Source organism: Benincasa hispida, chromosome 4 (genome assembly GCF_009727055.1).
Source record: "Benincasa hispida cultivar B227 chromosome 4, ASM972705v1, whole genome shotgun sequence".
Taxonomy (NCBI): Eukaryota; Viridiplantae; Streptophyta; class Magnoliopsida; order Cucurbitales; family Cucurbitaceae; genus Benincasa; species Benincasa hispida.
Genome location: NC_052352.1, coordinates 68446196 through 68472295, shown reverse-complemented (window position 1 = coordinate 68472295; position 26100 = coordinate 68446196). Strand labels below are relative to the sequence as shown.

The following is a 26100-nucleotide window of genomic DNA, read 5'->3' as shown; positions in this document are numbered from 1 at the left end:
CAACCTATAAACCGAATCCTTCTCGGGCCAAGGAGAGGGTGGGGCCCCTTGTTCAAGACCTGGATTCAGTACTAAAGGGAACAACCTATCTACTATCCCTATAATGGGTAAGAGTGAATTCCGTCTTGCACCCTATGTTCCTAGCTATCCACCCGATCTTACCCCTGAAATGGGATGCTTATTGGGTCAGTGATGATGAGCTGCCCTCACCTATGTAGATCTAAGATAATTTCGAGTGAACAAGAGTTCATAGTTAGCTCAGGATTAAGATTAAGTTACTTAGGTCATCAATTAACGAAATAGTCAGTTTTATACATAAAACGACATTTAAAACGTAAAAAGTGACTATCTTATGGTTCAGTTTTATGCAAACTCATTGCATAGGATGCCCCCACTCACACATCTCTATATGAATGATTCAAAATCACATTGTTTGTACTAACTACAAAGTGGGCCGCATCGATCCACCTTTATGTCACTACATAAAGTTCAAACTACATTAAATAGCCCCAGGTCCTTAGTTTAATGGATTCAAGATTACAATTTCAATAACAACGTTATCGAAAAACAAAACAGAATATGTTTATTAATTTACAAACTACGAGTTTTAGGACATAAAATCTAACACATTCACGATGCGTTAGTCCTTTTTTGAATCTGCTGCTAACGACGTGGTAGGTGAAATGTCAACATCATCTTTTGATTTTCCCGAGAATGTGTTGATGCTTCCATTCCCTCAACCTTGCATTCATCCCTCTATTATGGTTATCATCGTGTAACCGCAACCTTGGAATGACCGCATTCGCTTGATTACTGCAATCTCTACACGATGACCGCAATCACTTGACGATCGTAACTTCTATGCGATGGACGCATGTGGTTGATTACCGCAACACCCATGCATTGATCATATGCATTCACCTTTGCGATGGAGAGTTTGTCCGCATATGGTCGTCTATGCGATAGCTCGGCTTTCGCGTTTGCATCCGCTTCTTGCGTTAACTACAAAGATAGACAATTTAACGCATACTAACACATAATAGTGGGTTAGCCGAGATTCTTAATGTTGAACAATACAAACTCATTTTCTTATGAATTCCTAACATAATTGTCGCATATTTTGCTTAACAACCCTCATAATTCTAAATAAAAGGCCTAAGATGACATGCATTTCTGCATGTCATCAATTGGTGAAGAATGAACTTTTAAATGAGTTAAAAGAAAATTCTTTACCAATGTGTGAATCTTGCCTTAAGGGTAAGATGACTAAATGACCTTTTACTAGAAAAGGTTATAGAGCCAAGGAGCATCCTAAGTTAGTACATTCTGACATTTATGGTCTTATGAATGTTCGAGCCCGAGGTGGCAATGAGTATTTTATCAATTTTACTGATGATTACTCCAGGTACGGGTATGTTTATCTTGTGCAATGGAAGTCTGAAGCCTTTGAAAAGTTCAAAGAGTTTAAGGTTGAAGTTGAAAACGTATTGGGTAGATGGATTAAAACACTTCGATCGGATCGAGGTGGAGAGTTTTTGGACTCGACATTCTAGGACTATTTGATAGAACATGTAATTGTTTACCAACTCTCAGCGCCAGGTACACCTCAGCAGAATGGTGTACCTTGTTAGACATGGTTCGCTCGATGATGAGTTACACTTCCTTACCGGACTCGTTTTGGGGTTTCGCTGTGGAGACTGCGGTATATATACTCAACTGTGTTCCCTCCAAGAGTGTTGCAAGAATACCTCTTGAGTTGTGGAATAGGCGTAAAGCTAGTTTACGTCACTTCTGCATTTGGGGTTGCCCTGCACATGTGCTTGAGGCTACTCCCAAGAAGTTAGAGCCACAGTCGATGTTATTCCTCTTTGTAAGCTACCCCAAAGGTACACGAGGGGGTTCTTTTTATGATCCAACGGAAAATAGGGTGTTTGTTTCAACAAACGCTACATTCCTTGAGGAGGATCATATAAGGGAGCAAAGTCGTGTTGTGTGAGCTTTCCAATGAAACTACTGAAACTTCAACAAGAGTTATTGAAGAGCCTGCTACATCAGCAAGGGTTGTTGATGGGAGTTCATCCAGTAGGTCGATTCCACCTCAAGAGTTGAGGGAACCTTGATGTAGTGGGAGGGTTGCGAACCCACCCATTCGCTATCTGGGTTTCACGGAAATCCTTGCTATGGTAGCAAATGGCGATGTTGAGGATCCGTTGTCTTATAAGAAGGCAATGGAAGATGTTGACCGGGATGAATGGGTCAAGGCCATGGATCTCGAGATGGAGTCGATGTACTTCAACTCAGTATAGGATCTTGTAGATCAGCCTGATGGGATAAGACCTATAGGTTGTAATGAATCTACAAGCGCAAACGAGGTGCTGATGGGAAGGTATAGACCTTCAAGGCTCGACTTGTGGCGAAGGGTTATACCCAGTAGAGGGAGTCAACTATGAGGAGACTTTCTCGCTTGTTGCCATGTTAAAATCGATCTGCATCCTTCTATCCATTGCAGCTTATTATAATTATGAGATTTGGAAAATGGACGTCAAGACGGCCTTTTTGAATGGCAATCTTGAGGAGACCATTTATATGGTGCAACCCGATGGATTCATAGCCCAAGGTCAAGAGCAAAAGGTTTGCAAACTGAATGGTCTATTTATGGACTAAAAACAGGCGTCTTGATCTTGGAACATACGGTTTGATACTGCAATCAAGTTGTATGGCTTTGACCAAAACGTTGATGAACCTTGTGTCTACAAGAAGATCATCAATGTTTCAGTAGTCTTCTTAGTGTTGTACGAAGATGATATCCTACTCATTCAGAATGATGTAGGTTTGCTGACTGTAGTTAAGAACTGGCTAGTGATCCAATTCCAAATGAAATATTTGGGAGAGGCTCAATTCGTTCTAGGTATACAGATCATAAGAACAAAGTGCTAGCACTATCTCAAGCATCGTACATTGACAAGATGTTGCTCAAGTACTTGATGCAGGACTCCAGGAGGGGCCTACTGCCGTTTAGGCATGGAGTCACTTTGTCTACGGACATATGTCCTAAGACGCCTCAAGAGGTTGAGAAGATGAGACGGATCAGTCTAACCCAGGCCATTTTAATGTTGCTAACACGTTTACGAAGGCTCTCACAGCTATAGTGTTTAAGAGTCACCTACGAAACATGGGTCTACAGGATCGCCCGCGACTGGACTAGGGAAAGAGGGAGATTTTCTTATACTGGGCTTTTATGCCCTATTTTATTGTTTTGTATTAGTTACTTGTACACTCCACTTCGCTTTAGGACAAGTGGGAGATTGTTGGGGTTGATGCCCTAAAGTCTCGTGTCCTGTAGTTTGTAAACAATTTGTACGAATGCTTGTGTTATGAATATATGATATTTACCTCACACCGCTCATTTTCTTATTTTATTTTCTTTACCACAAACCAATAAACATAAAATCCCTGGTTATCTATATGTGACTCAAGCATGTATGTGGTGACATACAAGTGGATCATGTCTTGAGTGATAACAAAAATGGTCTGTAGTATATGGATATAGGAGGGAAACCTTATCATGCTACAGATGCGACCCGCTTTGTGGAATGGTCACAAGTGTTGTGACTTGTCACAGATGGTCCGATCCTGATCATTCGTGTTGGGGACATACAAGCGGGGGCATCCTATATAAAAAGTTTGTATAAGATTTGACCACGAAATGTTAATGTCGTTATAACACCGTTCATGATAGAGACTTCACTTCACTAGGATGACCATAGGTAATGTGACCTCAATCTTGAGTGAGTTAGGAACTCCTATCATTGAGGGCGGTCTTTTGATTTGTATGGGTGCGAGTGGCCAGGTCACCAATTTAAACCTACCATTTTGAGGATTCGTCTAATTTGGGAGCTGGGAACTCAGCCACACAAGATGGAATTTACTCCTTCCCTGAGGTAGGGGTAAGTAGATAGATAGCTCCCTTAAAGGCTGATTCCGGGGCTTGAGCGATGTGGCGCCATACACCTTCTCTTGGCCCGAGAGGTGTTCACACATAGTTGGACTATGTTGTATTGTTCATTAGAGGAATCAGTGGTACTTAAGGAGTGAGATGTAACTACTGGGGCAAAACGGTAATTTGGCCCAGCTGTACTTACGCACATCTGTGAAGGGTCATTGTACTCATGATTGGTTATATCCAATGGACAGAAATATATCTGTGGTAAGAAGAGTTCAACTGTTGGTCTTTAGTGGAATGTCTGATAGTTAACGGATGGTGGATCTCGTGACTCTAGAGTTTAGTAAGCTATTCATGGATCGTTGAAGCTTCGAGCCACAGGTCCATTAGGTCCCCTGGGTAGGTTGGATAAGGTCGAGAACTAGTGTTTGGGTTAATTTGAAATGTTCAAATTGACAAGAGGAAGTTTGATTATATATGATATAATTGGACTGGTTAATTATATATAATTTGAGAGCCTATACGATATCTCCTCTCCGCTTAAACGATCGTCCACCTCGCGCCTAAACGATTTCCTACACGATCGCATAACTTCTCTAAACGATCGTATTGAAAAACTGTCACTTTTTTTCTTTCTTGAAACTGTTATTGGTTAGGGGTAGTCATACGAGACAAAAGAAGATATAGATCCAACGAAGGTAAAAGAGCAAACGAAGCATGTCCAAAAGTAGACAAACCCCTTGGACTGTAAAATTGAGGTTTGATCTTGGTAACTATTAATTAATTAATTACTATTAATATTAGCTTTTTTTCTTTCCAGATGGGAGAAAAAGAAAGAGGGAGGATAGAACCACTATACTATCACCGTCAACTATATAATTTATCATATTAAATGAAAAACATTAACCCATTATCCATAGTGTGCCGATTTTGTTAAACGATCGTATACCATTGCCTAAACAATCGTTTAGTAAAACCTACACGATCGTGTAGCTTCTCCTAAACGATAAGCATTTTTCTATGCGATAGCGTCTTTTTCACTCCCACTTGCTTATCGCTTACATGATCCGTGTTTCCTCCTTCCTCTACCAAATTCACCAAAGACCACGCTTTGGGTTATCAATCCAAGAATACCTGGGGCTCTTTTCTAGTGGTGTCGTCCTCGAGGCATTCATGTTCGTGCTGCTGCAGTCGACGCTTCTGCTTGATGTTGATTGATCGGGTGGAGGTTTCCACTACGGTGAGTTTCGAAGTTTCGAAGACTATCTTCAACTTGTATGGAACTCTTTCCCTTTTATATCTTATTCTTAGCATGTCGATAATTACCTTTTGTTTGCATAACTGTATGTTTTGAATGTATATTGTTGTATTTTGGTCACGGTGAGTTCGGAGCTATCCGAACGCGCTCATGGAACTCTTTAGTAAGAGATCCTTCAATTGGTATCAGAGCCAAGTTCTGATACTTCAATTTTATCTGTTGCAACGAAATGACATATACATTCATGGTTGGTGCATTTCTACAATGTTTAATGGTTAAACTTGTTGTGGATGTGTGGATTTATGGTTGTTTTCGAGATGACTAGCCTCGTTTTGATTTAAATCCTTTTACATTTGCAGTTGTTTGTAAAGGCCCCTGCATTTTTTGGGCATTAAAAATCATTATCGAGTCTGTATTCATAGTTTGTTTGAAGTTTTGAGTCGTTCGTCAAAGAAGTTCTGGGCAAGTGTTGCGGTTCTTCGAGTAAGGAGGCGATCTAGGGTTGATCACATCATGTAGAAGATGTGGACACGATCACTATTGATCGCATCGTAAAGTCGATGGAGTACGCGATCGTTGTTGAACACATCGGTTAAATAATGGGGTATGCGATCAAGAGTTGATCGTATCGTTTTGACAATCGGGTATGCGATTGCAGAGTAGTGGGTCGTGTAGACGATGAGATGCTTGTGTATCATTTAACGCACGCACGTTAGACGATCGTTTAGGTCAGCAAGTTTCCTTCCACTATATGTGAGGTCAATGTTAGCTAGATCTATATCTTCACATGGAAACTCAAAACTACAAACAAGTTTGACCGCGAGCGCATTATTTGAAGTACCTCTGATGTTCTTGAAACTAACCTTACTAATCTTGACTTTTGATGGACTCTGAAAGTCAAGAACATAGGACATGGTAATGTCACTTAATTTAAGTATTAAAAATTAAATTAAAAAAAAATTTAATAACTTTTGTACCTGTTTATTACATAGGTTGTGTGGACAGTATTCCTGATCTATGAGAATTGGATTGCTGACATTGACCATAATTATATCTTCATAGTGCATATCAGAAGCGATTCTAGTAGCAGGAGAAGTTGGCCATGTTTTAATTCTAATGCCATTTGATGTATTCATCAATGTAAAATTCTTAACTGTGATTCCCTCCACAGGTTCTTCAACATTGTATTTTCCTAGGCTTCCTACACAACCATGCCCAGGCCCACATGTCACGTTAGTAATTGTTACTTACTTACTTCCATCCCCAAGTGAGATACAATCATCTTCAGTACCAATGTTTGTATTAAGGACATTAATCCCAACAGATCGACCAATGTGAATTCCATCAATATTAATACTATTTCTTGGTGCATTTATTGTGAAATGTTGAAAGGTGAGTTTCTTACAACCCAATACATTGACATGACAGTTCTTGCTATCTTTAGATGTTATATCACCTACTGTCGAATTTTTGATAAATCTTAACTTCAAACTCTGCATTTTTAAGAAAATAAATTATCATGCTTATGTATATGTACTGAAAAAAGAGAAAATGTAAATGTTAGTTTGACAATTCATTGTAACAATAAATAATATATAGGCCAATAGTACTAAAAATGTTTGTTAAATGATTAAATCATGCTTACCATGGGAATTCGATCACACTTTGGGTTTTTATGGCAATCATTTTTCTCCCACGCCACTTTTTCTTGCCCATCTAAAACACCACCACCTGTTAACGTTAAGTAATCAATATATCTGAAACTAATCCATCCGTCTCCTGTTAGATCCAGTGGTGCCTACAATGTTCCTTGAAGTTGAATTTCAATAGGGCATTTGCAAGGGCCCACCAACTTAACTGCACTTAACTTGTAAGTTTCTTTTGGAATAATTACTTTACTCTTGGTTGTTGATGCACAAGCTTCCTTCCATTCATTTGTTAGAGCCTATTTCATTTTTAAAATATATTAATAAATTTGATTGATGCCACTAGATTTTTTTTCTCGGTCGATGATAATAAAAAATAATAACACAAGCATGTAGTCCCTCATTATCCGAAGATACTTGAGGATCGTCTTGACCACCGTCTAGTGATCAAATCCTAGATTGGACTGATACTGACTGACAATCCCTACTGCATAGCAAATGTCGGGTCTAGTACATAATATTGCATACATCAAGCTTCCTACAGTAGAAGCATAGGGAATCCATCTCATTTCCTTAACTTCTTGAGGTGTCTTAGGACATTAATCCCTAGACAAAACGATTCCATGCGTGAAGGGTAACAAACCCTTCTTGGAATCCTGCATCTTGCACCTGATCAACATTTGATCAATGTATGATGCCTAAGACAGGCCTAACCATTTGTTCGTGTGATCTCGAAAGATCTGGATTCTGAGAACATACTGTGCCTCACCCAAATCTTTCATTTGGAATTACACAGCTAGCGATTTCTTAATGTCTGTCAGATAACCTACATCATTCCCAATGAGTAGGATATCATCCACATATAGTACCAGGAAAGCTACTGAGCTGTTGATGATCTTCTTGTAAACACAAGACTCTTCAATGTTCTGGTTAAAGCCAAACGACTTGACAGCAGTATCAAATCTGATGTTCCAAGATCTAGATGCTTATTTCAGCCCATAAATGGACCTATTAAGCTTGCAAACTCTTTGCTCTTAATCTGGAACTATAAACCCCTCTAGTTGAGTCATATAGATGGTCTCCTCAAGATTATTATTAAGAAAAGCAGTATTGATGTCCATTTGCCATATTTCATAATCATAAAATGTGGTTATGGACAAGAGAATCCCGATAGATTTCAGCATGACAACAAGTGAGAAAGTTTCCTTATAGTCAACTCCGTCAACCTGGGTATAACCCTTTGCCACGAGTCTAGCCTTAAAGGTTTGCACCTTTCCATCTATACCTCTCTTTTGCTTAGAGATCCACTTACACCCAATAAGTCTTACCCCATCAGGTGGATCAACAAGCTCCCAAACGTTATTGAAGTACATAGACTCCATTTCCTAGTTCATGGCCTTAACCCATTCATCTTTGTCAACATCCTCCATTGCATTCTCAAAAGACAACGGATTCTCGATCCTATCATTCGTAATGACGTTTTAGGCTTCAGTCAAACCCATGTAGCGATCCGATGGGTTCATAACCCTCTCACTACGTCGAGGCAGTCTCAACTCTTGAGCTGGTTGACTAGATGTACTGACCTCAACAACTCTTGGTTGATCTGTCGGCCTTTTCAACAACTCTTTGTTGAACCCTCAGCAATCTCAATCTCACTTGAGATCTCAGGTAAAACGAGCTTACTTCGTGGTTTATGATCCCTCATGTCGTTCTTCTTCCAAGAAGATAGCATTTATGGAAATAAACACTTTGTTCTCACTCGGATCATAAAAGTATCCACCTCTCGTTTCCTTGGGGTAGCTTACAAAGAGGCAAAACCTTCGAATGTGGTTCCAACTTCTTTGGGTTAGTCGCTAGCACATGTGTTGGACAACCCCAAATCTTGAGATGGCGTAAACTACCTTTACGGCCTCTCCATAACTCAAAAGGTGTTTCAGAAACACTTTTTGAAGGAACATTGTTCAGGATATAATGTGCAGTCTCCACTGCATAACCCCAAAACGAGTCTAGAAGATAAGCATAACTCATCATAGACCGAACCATGTCCAACAAGGTTCTATTTCTCCTTTCTGATACACCATTCTTCTAAGGTGTACCAAGGCCGAGAGTTAGGACACAATCCCATGTTCTATCATATAGTTCTGGAATTAGAGGTCCATATACTCCCCACCACGATCAAATCGTAGTGTTTTTATCTTCTTACCTAACAAGTTTTCAACCTGAATCTTGTCAAGGGCTTCAGACTTACGTTGCATTAGGTAGAGATACCTGAATTTGAATAATCATGTATGAAAATTTATCGGACCATAGAGGTCTGAATGTATAAGCTTCAAGGCTTCCTTGGCTCTGTAACATTTTCCATTAAAAGGTCATTTGGTCATCTTGCCTTCGAGGCATGATTTACATACTGGCAAGGAGTTTTCTTGTAAACCTTTTAGAAGTCACTTTTCACCAACTTCTCAATCCTATTGAGGTTTTTGTGACCTAACCTAAGATGCCAAAGATGGGCATTTTCCTTTGGAGAAACCTTTGGTCTTTTTAGCTGTTGTTGTCGTATTGAACTTTCAGTGTTAAACAAGGCTTTTATGACTAACGGCCTTAGTACATATAAGTTTATTTCCATTGAACCATAACCAATCTCCATTCCATTCTTGAAAATAAACACTTTTTTCTCAGAAAAGGAGACCGGTTATAGCCTTGTTCAATGAGACAAGAAACCGAGATTAAGTTCCTCTTAATATGAGGAACTACAAAAACATTATCCAGTAAACAAATAATGTCTTGTCAATAAATAACTTCAGCCTGCCTACAGCAACAATTGAAACAACCTCACCAGTACTGACTCAAAGAGTCATCTCTCCCTGTGGCAACGTTTGCCAGGAACTGAATCCTTGGTAAGAGGAACTGAATGTTGGTAGCACATGAATCAAGGATCTAGGCAGAATCATCATTCTCTACCAAACACATTTCCAAGACCAAATAATCATATTTATTGTCTTGTCTCCTCTTTTGGAGAGTAGTGGTCGCGGTCGTTTGCCACGAAATTCGTTTCACACGAGTCTTTCCATTGTAAGTAATCGGTCACTTTAAAAGCTTTAAACGAATGACTAACGAGTTATTGAAAAGAAAAACACATTGACCTACCTTAGGTTTTAAGAAAATACCCGGTGTAAAACAAAACAACATCCAATAAGGTTTTAGCAAAACTAACATGAACTCCATGTGACATCTAGTTTCGCAATGACACTTCAAAGGTTTAGGAAAAAAGTCGCCGAAGGGAGGTCATTAATACCAGAACAACTCTTGTTCCTATAAGAACTAACCATCATTGACTTGGCCAAGAGTTCATTAACTTGCTTAACAATCTTCCATAAGTGTGACCCGCCATTTTAAGCCCTAGAGGTCCGTCCCAAAAGACCAATTCGAAGGGAAAAATCCGATTGGGGAAAACCCTAAAGCGACCCTATCCATTTTTGGAGTTCACCTTGATATTGACCAACTGCACAAAATCCATCTGAAGGGGGATGCACAAAGGCGACATGAGGGAGTACAGAATGATCTCATAGTGTGAACTAATGACAGAGACCATAGGACATGTTACGTTTCCGTCAAATTAAGAACCCCAGCCTAACCAGAACCCGCCTTAGACAAAAGGTCCTTATAGATAGGTTTCAAAAAAATTTAATCTTCTATTCCAACCAATTTAATCCTATTAAACCGATTTTAAATGTGAACTCGGGGTACATGAATGAACCGGTATCACATCCGAATAAGAGGGATCCCGAGGACATGAAAGTATGGTTAAGAAAGGCTTAAAAGAATTTAAAGTTACTACCTATACCAACAAGGTGCACCTTCATTTTCATTGGCTCAATCATAAGAACTTCAAAGTTATGCGTGCTTAGGTTGGAGCAATCCTATGTTGGGTGACCTCCTGGGAATTTCTCTAGGATGCATGTGAGTGAGGACAAAGCATGCTGAAAGGACTCGTGTTGGTTTGTAGTCTCGTCTCCACGCTCATTGCTCACAAACGCACGAACACAGCAACCTCGAACTCTCGAATAACGCGACCGCAACACTACACGAACACTTTGCGCTCGTCCTCAACCATTGCCTCGGTCACGAACTTCTCAGCAACACGAATGACCTCCACAAAACCTCGATGGTGTCGAGTTGAGTACGACACCACCAAGAAGGTTACCTTGGTATTCTCGGTGTGAGAATTCAAAGGGTGGGCTCTGTTTGGATGTGGTATGAGGTAGACGAAGGAGGAAACACCGATCGTGTACACGATTGGGCAGATGACAAGAACCTATCGCATAGGTCGATGCCCAATCGTTTAGCTAAAGCTAAGAAATCGTCTAGAAAAACCTATGCGATCGTTTAACTCATCGTTTAGCTCAGTGTTTGTCGCCTACAAAACACTACACGATCATTTACTAAAACATGTTGTCACTTAGTAAATCCGTATTTACTTAACAAGCGTCATGAGTTTTCTTTTGGCGAGAGGAAAACTCAAAAGAAAAATTTTCCTTTTGTAAAACCTTACTAAAATTAAGAAAATTTTTTTCCTTTAAACTCACTATTATCATGAAAACCCAATAACCACCCACTCAATTGGTTATTAAAGAAAAAGAATTAATATCCAATAATTAATATTATTATAAATATAAATGATAACCAACTTATCATATTATATTTATGACCTAAAGTTTTAATATTTCATCTCATGAAACATATAAACCATAGTTCTTTTTCTATTCCATGGTACTTAATATAAATCTCATTTACATCAATCCTCCACTAGATGTATCTTATACATCATACTGATTATATCATATATAATCAAAATACCTCTTGTCAATTTGAACATTTCAAATCAACACCAAGAATTGATCCTCAACTGAATCCATTGAGCTACTAAGGGGACCTCATGGACCTGTAGCTCGAAGCTCCAATGGTACGTGAATAACTGACTAAACTCTTTAATCACGGGATCCACCATCCGTTAACTGTCCAGCACTCCACTAAAGATCGACAGTTGAACTCTCCTTACTATAGATATATTATGTGTCCATTTTAACCAATCAGCAGTGCGACAACCCTTCACAGATCGCTCGTAAGTACAGCTCGGCCAATTATCGTTATGCCCCTATAGTTACATCTATTTCCTTAAGTACCACTGATCTCTCTAATGAACATAAGTCATAGTCCTACTATGGCTGAGTCTTCACTTCCAAAGAGAAGTTATGGCCACTATGTTCAAGCCCTAGAATCAGTCCTTAAGGGAGAAATTTCTATACTTATCCCTGCTTCGGGAAAGGAGTGAATTCCATCTTGTGGATTGAGTTCCCAGCTCCTAGATCAGACAAGTCCCCAAAAAGGTAGGCAAATTGAGTTGGCAATCTAGCCACTCTCACCCATACTAATCGAAGGACTGCCCTCAAAGGCAAGAGTTCCCAAGACACCCAGGATTGAGGTCATGTCACCTATGGTCATTTAGGTGAGATGTAAGTCTCTAGTATCAACGACGTTATATACAGAGTCTAATCATCTTGTGGTCCAGGTCTTATACAAACTCTTTGTACAGGACACCCCCACTCACACATCTCCACATGAATGGTCAGGATCTACCATCTGTAATAGTTTACAACACTTGCAAACCTCTACAAAGAGGGTCGTATCCGTAGTGTTACCAGGATCACGTATCCCACTTTAATCCTTATACTACAGGCCTATTTAGGTTATCACTTAAGGTATGATCCACTTGTATATCACATATACATGCTTATGTTCACATAAGATAACCAAGGAGCTTTGTTTATTGGATATGAGTAAATGCAGAATTAAATACACTTATTTTATTCATTAAACAATGTGTATCTTTACAAAACAACGAGACTCTGGGAGAATTAGGACACTAATCCCAACACTTGTAGCATGATTTATTTGGAAATATTATATTAGGGCATAATGAGTTTGGTCAGAAAAAGTCTAGACCCTAAACATGCGATCCTAATACGTGCAACTAAATTAATCAATGATGCATAGGTTAGAATGATTTTCCAAACAAGAATTTCAATAAATTAATTTGTCAGAAGAATTTATCAAAACTCCATTAAGATTAAAACAAATCCAACCAAAGAATTCACAAGATTGCAGTTAAATTAATTAGGAAACCTTCAAGAAATTAAACCTAAGGCTCTTGCTCAAAGAAACTAGAAAGAGATTACCTCTCAATTCATAGACAAATCTGAGATACACACACGTTACATTGATAACAACCCAAAATAAAAAGCGAAACTAACCTAAAGATACCGAAAATTGAAGGGAATGGATGAAGGAACGAGTTTTACTTCGGCCTCCCAAATTTGGCATATTTTGACCTAAAGATGAAGGGAATATTTAGAGAAATTGAGGCAGTGTCGCAACGCTCACTTGTGCGTGTGCTAATCATGTCCGTCTGTCAAAGTTCGCAGTGTCGTGACATTCTAAAGCAATGTTGCAATGTTGTGCTTCTGTCTTCCAGCGTCAGGGTCGAGCGTCGCACGGTGTTGCAATGGTGGCGATGTTGAACTTCCAGAGCGTTGCAATGTTGTGGGCAGCGTCGCAACGCTCCCTTGCACTTTGAGCTGCTGTCTTCAAGTGTTGCACAAGCGTCAGGTTAAGCAATTCAAGAGCGTTGTGACGCTTGAACAAGGGTATTTTGGTCTTTTTGAATTCTTTTAAGCTTGGATGCTAAAATCTACTCCAAATTTCTTCAAATTGAACCCAATCAGCTTTAAATCACCAATTCTACCTCTTGGTTTCTCGGTACCTACAAAATAGGAAAATAAATATGTAAAACCTAATAACAAGCCTAAATTAAGCTAGGAATAATGGCTTTTTTTTAGAGCTATCAAACACCCCCGAGCAAGGTAGAAACACGCAATCAAGTAGAAAATAAAACATGCTAGCTTAATTCGCAAAGTACTAGGGTATAGTGTATGCCCTAGTTTATTGTATATTGTACTTGTCTTTATCATGTATTGTACATTAGTCTCCCGAGGCATTAGGAGAAGTGGAAGATTGTTGGGTTTGGAGTCCTAATTCTCTCGGAGTCTCGTAGTTTGTCATCTATACACATTGTTATAAATAAAATAAGAGTTATTTTATTTGGAATTTACTCATATCTAATAAACAAAGCTCCATGGTTATTGTACGTAAACTTAAGCATGTATATGAGATATACAAGTGGATCATATCTTAAGTGATAACCTAAAAAGGTCTGTAGTATAAGGATTAAGGAGGAATACCTGATCCCGGTGACACTACGGATACGACCCACTTTGTAGAGGTTTGCAAGTGTTGTGAACTACTACAGATGGTAGATCCTAACCATTCATGTGGAGACATGTCTCGCTTTATAGAGGTTTACAAGTATTGTGAACTACTACAGATAGTAGATCCTGACCATTCATGTGGAGACATGCGAGTAGGGGTGTCCTATACAAAGAGTTTGTATAAGATCGGACTACGAGATAACTAGTTTCTGTATATAACGCCGTTGATACTTGAGACTTACATCTCACCTAAACGACCATAGCTGACATGACCTCGATCCTGAGTGTTTTGGGAACATCTACCTTTGATGGCGGTTTTTTGATTAGTATCGGTGAGAGTGGCAAGATTTCCAACTCAACATGCCTACCTTTTTGGGGATTTGTCTGATTTGGGAGCTGGGAACTCAGTTACACAAGATGGAATTCACTCCTTCCTCGAAGCAGGGGTAAGTAGATAGATTCCTCTCTTAAGGGCTGATTCCGGGTCTTGATCATAGTGGCCACAGCTTCTCTTTGGAAGAGAGGACTCAGTCATAGTAAGACTATGACTTATTTTCATTAGAGGGATCAGTGGTAATTAAGGAGTTAGATGTAACTATATGGGCATAACAGTTATTGGCCCATTGTACTTACGAGCGAATTATGAAGGGTTATCGCATTGTTGATTGGTTGATATGGATGTTGGGGATGATGCCCTAAACTCTCGTTGGGTCCTGTAGTTTGTAAACACAGTTTTGAACAAACGCTTGTGATGTATGATATTTTCTTCACTTTTGTCTATGGAACATTGGATGTTTTATTTGCTTTACCACAAACTAATAAATTAAGATCCCTGGTTGTCCTTTGTAACTTAGGTATGTATGTGGAGGCATACAGGTGGATCATGCCTTAAGTGATAACCAAAATGGTCTGTAGTATATGGATATAGGAGGGAAACCTTATCCTAGTAATGCTACAGATGCAGCCCGCTTTATAGAATAGTTACAAGTGTTGTGACTTGCAACAGATGGTCTAATCCTGATCCTTCATGTGGAGACATGTGAGCGGGGGTGTTCTATACAAAAGAGTTTGTATAAGACCGGACCACGAAGTTTTTGGAGTGTATCAGCAAGCAGCGAAAGCAACAAGGATCAATAAGCACTCTAATTCATTAATTTTGGCAGCAACTAAAGCATGTTCAAACTATAACAAGAGGGTTTCAAGCCATACCTTTGTAGAACTTCTTCAAATCTTGATTCTCAGCTGAAAACTTCTCCAAATCTTATTGTAGACCACCTCAAGATCTTCCTCACTATTCTCTTGGAGCTTTAGATTGAGTTGTGGGACTCAAAATAAGCTTGAATGGAGGGAGCTTGAGAATAACTCACTGTAACAACCCACTTGAAGAACAACTTCTTCAACCCGAATTTTTCAGCAAAAATTCTATAGAAGCAAGCCTCAATTCCACTCCAATCTTCTCAATATATTGCAGGACTATCATGCAAAGAAGATGGCTACATGAGATGCAGCTCATGCTTGGAGTTATTGAAGCCAACTTAGATGGGTTTTGAGTGAGCTAGTTGAAGGTGTAAATGGAAGAAACCATAATTCCATTTTTGTGTTTTTCTAACTTTTTAAATTTTTACCAAAATGATTTCAAAAATCAATTTAATTTCTAAAAATTGAAAATATTATTAATTTTGCAAAATTAATTTCATAAATTAATTTTTCTAATAAAATTAATAAATAATTATTTAAACAATTTAATTAATTCTAATTAATTCAATATCAAATATTAAATTAATTTTACACAAATTCACCTTCATATATTTAAATATTAATTTTCCTATTTCATTTAGTTCTTAAAATTAGACGCATAATTATATCTCATATAATTAACAATTCCTTTAATTCTAATTTGAGTGTTTCAAATTAACTTATCACGCTACTCTAAAGTAATCCATTTACGAACTAGTAGGAGAACCTCATGGACCTACAGATCATGGGCTCCAACGATCCGAGATTAATTGGCTAAACTCATTACATCGAAAACTAATGGTTCACTCCACTAAAGCCCATAGTTGAACTCCCCTCACTATAGATATATTATGTTCACTAGATATAACCATGATTAGTAAGTTAACCCTTCACAGGTTGTTTGTAATAACGGTTGGGTTAAATGTCTGTTTCACCCTCGAGATTGCCTCTTGTTTCTTAAGTCCCACCGATCCTCTAATGAATAACTGATTTGTGATCCAATCAACAAACCAAGTCCCTCTCAGGCCAATGAGAGGGTGGATCCTTTGTTCAAGACTCGGAGTCAACACTTAAGGAAACAACCTCTCTACTATCCCTAAAAGCGGGTAGGAATGAATTCCTTCTTGCACCCTATGTCCACAGCTATCTACCCGGTCTTACCCCTGAAATTGAGGTTTATTGAGTCGGCGTTGTTGAGCCAACTCTCACCTATGCAAATCTAAGGATAATCCCGAATAAACAGAAGTACATAGTTAGCTCAAGATTAAGGTCAAGTTACCTAGGTCATCACTTTGAAATAGTTAGTCTTAAACAGTAAATATCGTTATAAAGTAAGAGTGACTGATTTTGTGGTCTGATCTTGTAGAAACCCATTTGCACAGGATACCCCCACTCCTCATGTCATAACATATATGAATTAGGTTCACTTCGTTTGTAGCACTTTACAACTCTTTGTAATAACTATAGAGTAGGTCGCATCTAATAGATTTACCAGAATAAGACACCCAACCTTATTCATATACAATAGAACATTTTGACAATTTACTCGAACTTGATCAATTTTTATGTCTCCACATAAAGCTCAAGTACTCATGTAATAGTCATGGGTCTTTTAGGTTTATTAGATTTCTAATAAGTAATACATATATTCAATAACAATTTATTGAATTTTCAGAATAAGTTTTATTGTTTACAAACTACGAGTTTTAGGACATAAAACCCAACAGAAGTGTTATAGTCTCGTTATATAACGTCGTTCATGACAGAGACTTCACTTCACTAGGATTACCATAGGTAACATGACCTCAATCCTGAGTGAGTTAGGAACTCCTGTCTTTGAGGGCAGTCCTTTGATTTGCATGGGTGCGAGTGGCCAGATTGCTGATTCAAACCTACCACTTTGAGGATTTATCTTATTTGAGAGCTGAGAACTCAGTTACACAAGATGGAATTCACTCCTTCCCCGAAGCAGGGGTAAGTATATACATTGCTCTCTCAAGGGCTGATTTCGAGTCTTGAAGAATGTGGCGCCACACACCTTTTCATGGCTCAGAGATGTCCACACAAAGTAGGACTATGTTGTATTGTTCATTAGAGGGATCAGTTGTAAAACCTGAACCCTAATTACTTTAAGTAAGAGTAAGTAATGTGATATCTTCTAATGAGCTAAACAAAACCATGTCTTAGGAAGGATAGAAGATGGAAGCAAGAAGAAATAAGCTCTTGGGTAGCTAAGTGTAAAAGTAGGACAAAACTCGGCTAGGCTAAGGAAGGAGCTCATGCACGAGGGCTAGGAGATGGAGAAATGTGTGGGCGGTAGTGTGCAATTGTGAAGTAAGCCGAGCATGAGGTGGGTTGGCCGAGTGTGGGAAGGTCATGCTTGATGATGGATGCATAATAAGCATATGGATGAGACCATGCCATCTAATGAGGTGTAGTGCTGAAAGTAATATTGTGAGTGCAGTTAGCAAAAGAAAATTTTCTAAATCCTAGCCCTTCATCACCAATAGTGGGAAAAGTGGCACAATGAGGGTTCATACAGGATTTTGGGCGGTGGTATAAGCAAGAAGGTCGAATTCATTGGGTCTGTTTGGACAAACTCTTAGGCTATTTGTGTAATTCCAGTGGCATCGAAAGCTCTATGTGTCTATTTTCTGTGGCTGAGATGCTGGAGGGAAAACTCGCCGGAATAAGGCCGGAGAAGAAAAATAAATACGAAGGGTTCGTTTCTCGGGTGAATCTAGGCCATCAGTGAAGAATTGAAGCTCCAGGACGAATTACGAAGATTTTTGTGCTAAAAATTTGAGGTAATATTGTTAACTCAGTTATAAACAACTTTGTAGAATGAAACTTTTTATGATGAGGCCTGGAAATCGAGTTATATATTTTTGAAGTTTGAACTGGAAATCGTTGAATAAGCAAGTAGCTGCTTTAATTGGAGCCAATGATGAAGTTTTGAAAATCCAGATAAAACGACGAGGAATTTCGAGCTGAAATTTTAAGATGAGTTCTGAGAAAGTTATGAACGACGATGAGTTCTGGAAATTTAGTTATGAAATTTTAAGAAGCAGTTACTTGATTCTAAGAAAGTTTGTAGAAGGAAGCTCCTTGCGATGAGTTCTGGAAATTTAGTTATGAATTGTTGAAATTGAATCTGCAGTTTGATGCTCCAAAATTTTTCTAAGTGTGGGGAGTATGGGTGATCAAAGAGTGCATTCTTTTGACACCCAATCCCTCCAAATTGGCTAAGTGTCTGACCCTCAAAGTGAATGGTAGGAGGCACAATGTGATAGTTTGACATGTGAGTTTGATTTATTGAGTAGGCCTAAAAGGAAGGCTAATGTAAACACTAAGTAATATGCTTATATGTGTAGGTTTAACTCCCATTTGAAAAGCCTATCAAGCCTTAAGGAAGCAAACTTGAAAGACCTGTGAGTGACTATGTGATGACTTAATGTTTTAATGATTTAGAAACTATGATTTCTTTGAAGTTCTTTCTCATGCTAAGTGTTTATATGATGTGTAAAGCAACATATGTTTGAAGTTATTTCTCATGCTAAGTAAAGCATGTTTTCCATGGAAATTGACATGATTTAAGTATGTCCAAATACTTTCAGTATGTTTTAGTAACTCCATTTTCATGATGAACTAGTATGATGATTTGAGCACCGAGCCTTAGTTTTCAACTAAACTTTATGACTAGTTATACGACGAATACTGAAGGCCAATGAGAAGGTATCCTAGTTAAGTACCTAAGGTATGACGGTACTCGGTTATAACCATGTGAACGTAAGTAATACGACGTCGAGGGATTGAGCAAAATTATTCTCATGCTAAATTTTATTTGATTCCAAGAAACTTATTTCTATGATTGAAAGCATGATCAACGCATGATGTTTACTAATGTATGAGTTTTCCAAGTATGTTTTCCATGTCTAACGCATGCTAATGGTTTTTACAAGCTAGTTCAACATGATTTAAGCCAACTTATTTTTACAAGTATGAAGCATGCGTTAGGGTTAAACTAAGGTTGAATGAAGCTTGATGTACTATGTTCTTAAATACCTAAGGTTGTCAAAATACATGCGTTGGTATTCCTAAACATAATGAAAAAGGATACTGAAGGTAGGGAAGGTATCCTAAAGAGTTTTCTATGCTATATTTGGAAACTATTCTTTAATGCTCTTTAAGAACTTGATAGCTTAAGTAAGCCGGATACTGAAGGTAAGGAAGGTATCTAAATAAATGTACCTAAGGTGTTGACGGTACATAGAAAACTCCACGTGCACGTAGGTAGTTCTGAATGAGAGGCCGAAGTATGGGTCTCCTAGGCCATATACCAACAAAGGGAGGTCGAAGTATGGGTCTCTTGGCCGGTAATAGACGTTGGGAGCTAGAGCAATGTATAATCGTTCTCAACTAGGGAATAATGACGTTTAATAGTGTTTAAGAGTAGTTATCAATGTTTATGTTAGAGGAAGTTTCTTGAGATGCCCATCGGTATATTTAAAGAGATCGACGTAGGGGTCTCTCCTAGCCATAGTTCAGTATGGATAGGTCGAATTAGGGGTCCCTTCTGGCCATGGTTTGATGTTGGGAATTAGAGCGATGGATGTTCATTATCAACTAAGATTCAGGTTTCTAATACAATGGTTTTAAAGGTTTTATGTACACGATGCTTGGCATATTTTAGTTCCAGTATTATGTTTTCGAGCTTTCAGTTTAAGCATGAGATTTATGTTTTTATTAAGTCACTCACTGGGCTTCTGGCTCATGTTTTCAAATGTTTTCCTTTCAGGTAGCGGTCAGTTCCCAAAAGACTTTTCTACTACTGCTCTGCCACTCAAAGAAATAGGTTGAAGGAAGCGTAATTAAATACCTGTATTAGTTAGTACACATGTGTCTGTCTAGTGACTAGTATTCTAAATGGGGCTCACTAAGCTGTAGTATTCATGTATGAACAATGCTGCGAATCCCTGTAATGTAAATGTGTTAAGTTCTGAGTTAATATGTTCGTATATTGATGATATGTACGTATTCAGGGTTTGAGCAAAATTTAACAGGTTAGATGGGCAGTAAGGTTGGTAACTGCTGCAATCACCATTCCATCCCGGTTATGAGGGTAATCTGAAGCGGGGTGTGACATCAGTGGTATTTAAGGAGTTAAATTTAAATGTAGGGGTAAAACGGTAAATTGGCCCAGCTGTAATTACGAGCATTTGTGAAGGGTTATCGTACTATTTATTGGTTATATCCGATGGACACAGGAATATTTCAGTGGTGAAAAGAGTGCAGCTATCGGTCTTTAGTGGAATGTCTGGCAGTTAACGGATGGTGGATCTCGTGGCTAAAGAGTTTAGTCGGCTATTCACGTACCATTGGAGCTTCGAGCCATATGTTCATAAGGTCCCTTTGGTAGCTCAATGGATTCAAGTTAAGAATCAGTTTTTGGGTTAGTTTGAAGTGTTCAAATTGACAAGAGCGATTTGATTATATATAATTAAACGGGTCAATTATATATGATATAGGTTACATGATGTATGAGATACATTAATTGGAGGAAAATGATATAAATATGATTTATATCTAGTGGAGGAGAAAAAGGCTATGGTTCATATGTTGCATTTGATGTGATATTAAGCCGTAGGTTATAAATATAATAAGATTATATTTATTTTTTAAAATTTTAATTTACGATTATGGGATAATTATTGCCCGACTTTTTCTCCGTAACCGAATGAGATAGTGGGAGATTGCATTCAATTTTCGTAATTGAAGGATAAAATGAAAATAGTTTTCATTTTGCAAATGATCAGACATTTGCTCACCGAGTTGTGTATACTGCCTATCACATAGCAAATCAAGAGCATACACGACAGTTCAAAGTTTCTAAACGATCGTATACACACACGTGGTTTACTAAACGATCACATAGGTTTTACTAAACGATCGTCTAGTTTTTTCCTACGCGATCACGTGCCTGAGCGTTTACTTAACGATCGTTATACTGAAGGAACTCTTAACAAAGAGCATCCATGAGCGTATTCGGATCTTTCCGATTTCATTATGACCGAAATACAACATATACATTCTAACATATAGTTATGCAAATTCACACTAATTAAAGGCAAGCTTTGAACAATAAAATTATAAGGAAAGTTCTCATATCAGTTGAAGACCCTCTTCAAGATTTGGAACTCAAACGCAGCGGAAGACCTCTACGTGAACTCTATCGCCCAGCAAACCAATCGTCCACAGCAGCATGAGCGTCTACACGAACAGCAGCAACATGAACAGTCACGAACAAGTGAATACAGCGGGGACGACACCACCAAAATGGAGCCCTTGGTATTCTCGGAGTAAGAATCCAAAGTGTGGTCTTTGGTGAATTTGGTAGAGGTTGGAGAAAAAATAAATCATGTAGATGATAAACAAGTGGGAGAGAAAAAGAGCTACCGTATAGCTATGTGCTTATCATTTAGAAGAAGCTACACGATCGTGTAGGTTTTACTAAGTGATCGTGTAGTAAATGGTAGACGATCGTTTAGAAAATGCGGCATACTATGCGATTGTTTAGGAAAGCTAAGCGATCATTTAGGAACTAGCATGCGATCGTTTAGGCATTGGCGTGCGATCGTTTAGGTGATGAGCGACTATCATATAGGCTCTCAAACTATACGATCATAATGTTTTCAAACCGATTGCTAATTTTTTGAACTTTTGCAAAATGAAACAAATTTTCATTTTATCCATCGGTTACCATAACCGAATGTGGTTGCTCCCATTAATGCGTGTCCAAGAGAAATTTTAGGCCAATTATCATATAATTAATCAATTTAAGAATTAATGAATATAATCATATTATGTTCTTACCCTATAGTTTGATATTACATATCTACTATAGTAATTTCTCCCCCACATGATATAAATCATATTTATATCAATTTCCTCCAAAATAATGTATCTCATATATTTAGTCAATTATATCATATATAACCAACCAGTTCAATTATATCATATATAATCGAACTCCCTCTTGTCAATTTGAACATTTTAAATTGACCCAAATACTGATTCTCGACTTTATCCAAGCTACCCAGGGGACCTAATGGACCCGTAGCTCGAAGCTCCAACGATACGTGAATAGCTGACTAAACTCTTTAGCCACGAGATCCACCATCCATTAACTGCCAAGCATTCCATTAAAGACCAACAATTGAACTCTTCTTACCACAGATATATTTCTGTGTCCATCGGATATAATCAATCATGAGTATGACCCTTAACAGATGCTCGTAAGTACAACTAGGCCAATTTACCATTTTTCCCCTATAGTTACATCTCACTTATTAAGTACCACTAATTTCTCTAATGAACAATACAACATAGTCCAACTATGTGTGAACACCTCTCGGGCCAAGAGAAGATTGTGGCACCACATCGTTCAAGCCCTGGAATCAGCCCTTAAGGGAGCTATCTATCTACTTACCCTTGCTTCGGAGAAAGAGTGAATTCCTTCTTGTGTAGCTGAGTTCCCAGCTCCCAAATTAGACGAATCCTCAAAATGGTAGGTTTGAATCGGCGACCTTGCCACTCGCACCCATACAAATCAAAGGACCGCCCTCAAAGGCAAGAGTTTCCAACTCACTCAGGATTGAGGTCATGTTACCTATGGTCATCCTAGTGAAGTGAAGTCTCTGTCATGAACGGTGTTATATAACGAGACGTTAACATTTCGTGATCAAGTCTTATACAAACTTTTTGTATAGGACGCCCCCGCTCGCATGTCCCCTACATGAATGATCAGGATCAGACCATCTATGACAAGTCATAACACTTGTGACCATTCCACAAAGGGGGCTACATTCGTAGCGTTACCAGGATAAGGTTTCCCTCCTATATCCATATACTATAGACCATTTTGTTTATCACTCAAGACATGATCCACTTATATGTCACCACATACATGCTTAAGTTACATACAGATAACAAGAGATTTTATGTTTATTGGTTTGTGTTAAAGCAAATAAAACATGCAACTGAGCAAAAAACAAGATGTGAAGTAAATATCATATATTATACAACATAAGCATTTGTACAAACTGTTTACAAACAACATGACACGAGACTTTAGGGTATCAACCCTAATATATATGATCTTGCCCCTTTTACTACACGATCTTCTACCTTTACCTAAATGATCAAGCATCGTCTATACGATAGCACCCGATATCTCTTACTTGCTTGGTCGTGGTAAACGATTGTCTTTTCCTCCTTCCCTCTACCAAATCCAACAGAGCCCACACTTCCTGGATTCTCACTCCAAGAATACCGAGGGTTCCAAGTGGTGGTGTCTTCCTTTGTTGCCTTGTTCATGACGAGTCTGTTCGTGGGTAGACAATGCCGCGATTTGGTGGATGATTGCTTGGATGATTTCAGTGAGAGCGAGAGGTGCAATCCGTGGACGAGAGCGATATTTCTGTGAACAAGGGTTCTTCAACTGCTACGTATCTCCTCTCTTTGTTGTTTAAAGTTTCAAAGCATTCCTGTAATTTGTTGTTAAATGCATAATTAGTCTGTTTGATTGTGAATGCGGTAATTCTGTCACAATGAGTTTTGAACGATCTTGCTTCCACTCAGAGGTACTCTTTGATAAGAGTTCCTTTAGATGAGATACCCAATTTCATCCATATACTTATAGACCATTTAGGCTATACATTAGTAACTTGATTCTGTTTATGTCACCACATAAAGTTAAAGTACTTATATTATAGCCATGGATATGCTTTATTGGATTTTCATAATAGAATGCAAAATCAACAACTTTATTGAATAAGATACTCAATAATATTTTATTGATAAATAGAATGTTTAACACAAAATTTACGAACTACGAGTTCTAGGACATTTCCAACATGAACTTCTAAAGAGTTAGAAGAAAACTCCTTGTCGGTATGTGCAAGATGACCAAACGACCTTTTACTGGAAAATGTTATAGAGCCAAGGAAACCTTGGAGCTTATACATTCAAACCTCTGTGGTCCAATGAGTGTTAGGGCTCGAGGTAGGTATGAATATTTCATCTCTTTCATAGATGATTGTTCAAGATATGGGTATCTATACCTAATGCGATGTAAGTTTGAAGCCCTTAACAAGCTCAAGAAGTATAAGGCTGAAGTTGAAACTTGTTAGGTAAGAAGATAAAAACACTACGATCTGATCATGGTGGAGAGTATATGGACCACGAATTCCAGAACTATATGCTAGTGTTGGGTTTTATGTCCTAAAACTCGTGGTTTGTAAACAATAAAATTTATTCTAAAAATTCAATAAGTTGTTATTGAATATATGTATTGCTTATTAGAAATCCAATAAACTAAAAAGACCCATGACTATTACATGATTACTTGAACTTTATGTGGAGACATAAAAGTGGATCAGGTTTAAGTAAATAGTCAAAATGATATATAGTATATGAATGAGGTTGGGTGCCTTATTCTGGTAACACTATGGGATGCGCCCTACTCTGTAGTTGTTACAAAGAGTTGTAAAGTGCTACAAATGATGTGATCCTAATTTGTACATGTTATGACATGAGAAGTGGGGGCGTCTTATGCAAATGGGTTTGTACAAGATCAGACCACGAAGTTAGTCACTCTTACTTTATAACGTTGTTTACTGTTTAAGACTGACTATTTCAAAGTGATGACCTAGGTAACTTGACCTTAATCTTGAGCTAACTATGTACTTCTGTTTATTCGGGATTATCTTTAGATTTTCATAAGTGAGGGTTGGCTCAACAGCGACGGCTCAATAAACCTCCATTTCAGGGGTAAGATCGGGTAGATAGCTGGGGACATAGGGTGCAAGATGGAATTCACTCCTACTTGCTTTCATGGATAGTAGAGAGGTTGTTCCATTAAGTGTTGACTCCAGGTCTTGAACAAGGGGCCTCATCCTCTTGTTGGTCCGAGAGGGACTCGATTTGTTGACCGAATTACAAATCAATTGTTTATTAGAGGATCAGTTGGACTTAAGGAACAAGAGGCAATCTTGGGGGTAAAACAGACATTTGACCCAGCCGTTATTATGAACAACCTGTGAAGGGTTAACTTACTAATCATGATTATATCAAGTGGACATAATATATCTATAGTGAGGGGAGTTCAACTATGGGCTTCAGTGGAGTGACCCATTAACTAATGAATGGGGATTAATTCGGTGTAATGAGTTTAGCCAATTAATCTCGAATTGTTGGAGCCCATGATCTGTAGGTCTGCGAGGTCCCCCATACTAGCTCGTAAATGGATTAGCTTTAAAGTAGTGTGATAAGTTAATTTGAAACGTCCAAATTAGAGTTAAGGGAATTAGTAATTATAGGTGTAAAATTAAACGGAACTGGAGAATTAATTAATATTTAAATATGATTTAAATATTTAATTCATGAAGGTGGAATTTGTGTAAAATTGAATCAATATTTGATATTAAATTAATTATAATTAATTAAATTGTTTAATTAATTATTTATTAATTTTTATAAAATTAATAAATTTTTAATTTTGAAAAACTAAAAATTGATTTTGGAAATCAATTTACAAAATAAAATTAAAATTGAAAAAACACAAATTGGAGAAATGGGATTTCTCCACTATCATGAAGTTGCTCTTTCATAATCCACTTGACTCAAGCTTCAATA

The 26100-nt window shown here is 38.1% G+C and overlaps 1 pseudogene; it reads right to left on the bottom strand.

The window, feature by feature from the left end:
* Positions 1–5899: 5899 nt before the first annotated feature.
* On the bottom strand, positions 5900–9133 carry LOC120076301 (annotated as a pseudogene).
* Positions 9134–26100: the final 16967 nt, after the last annotated feature.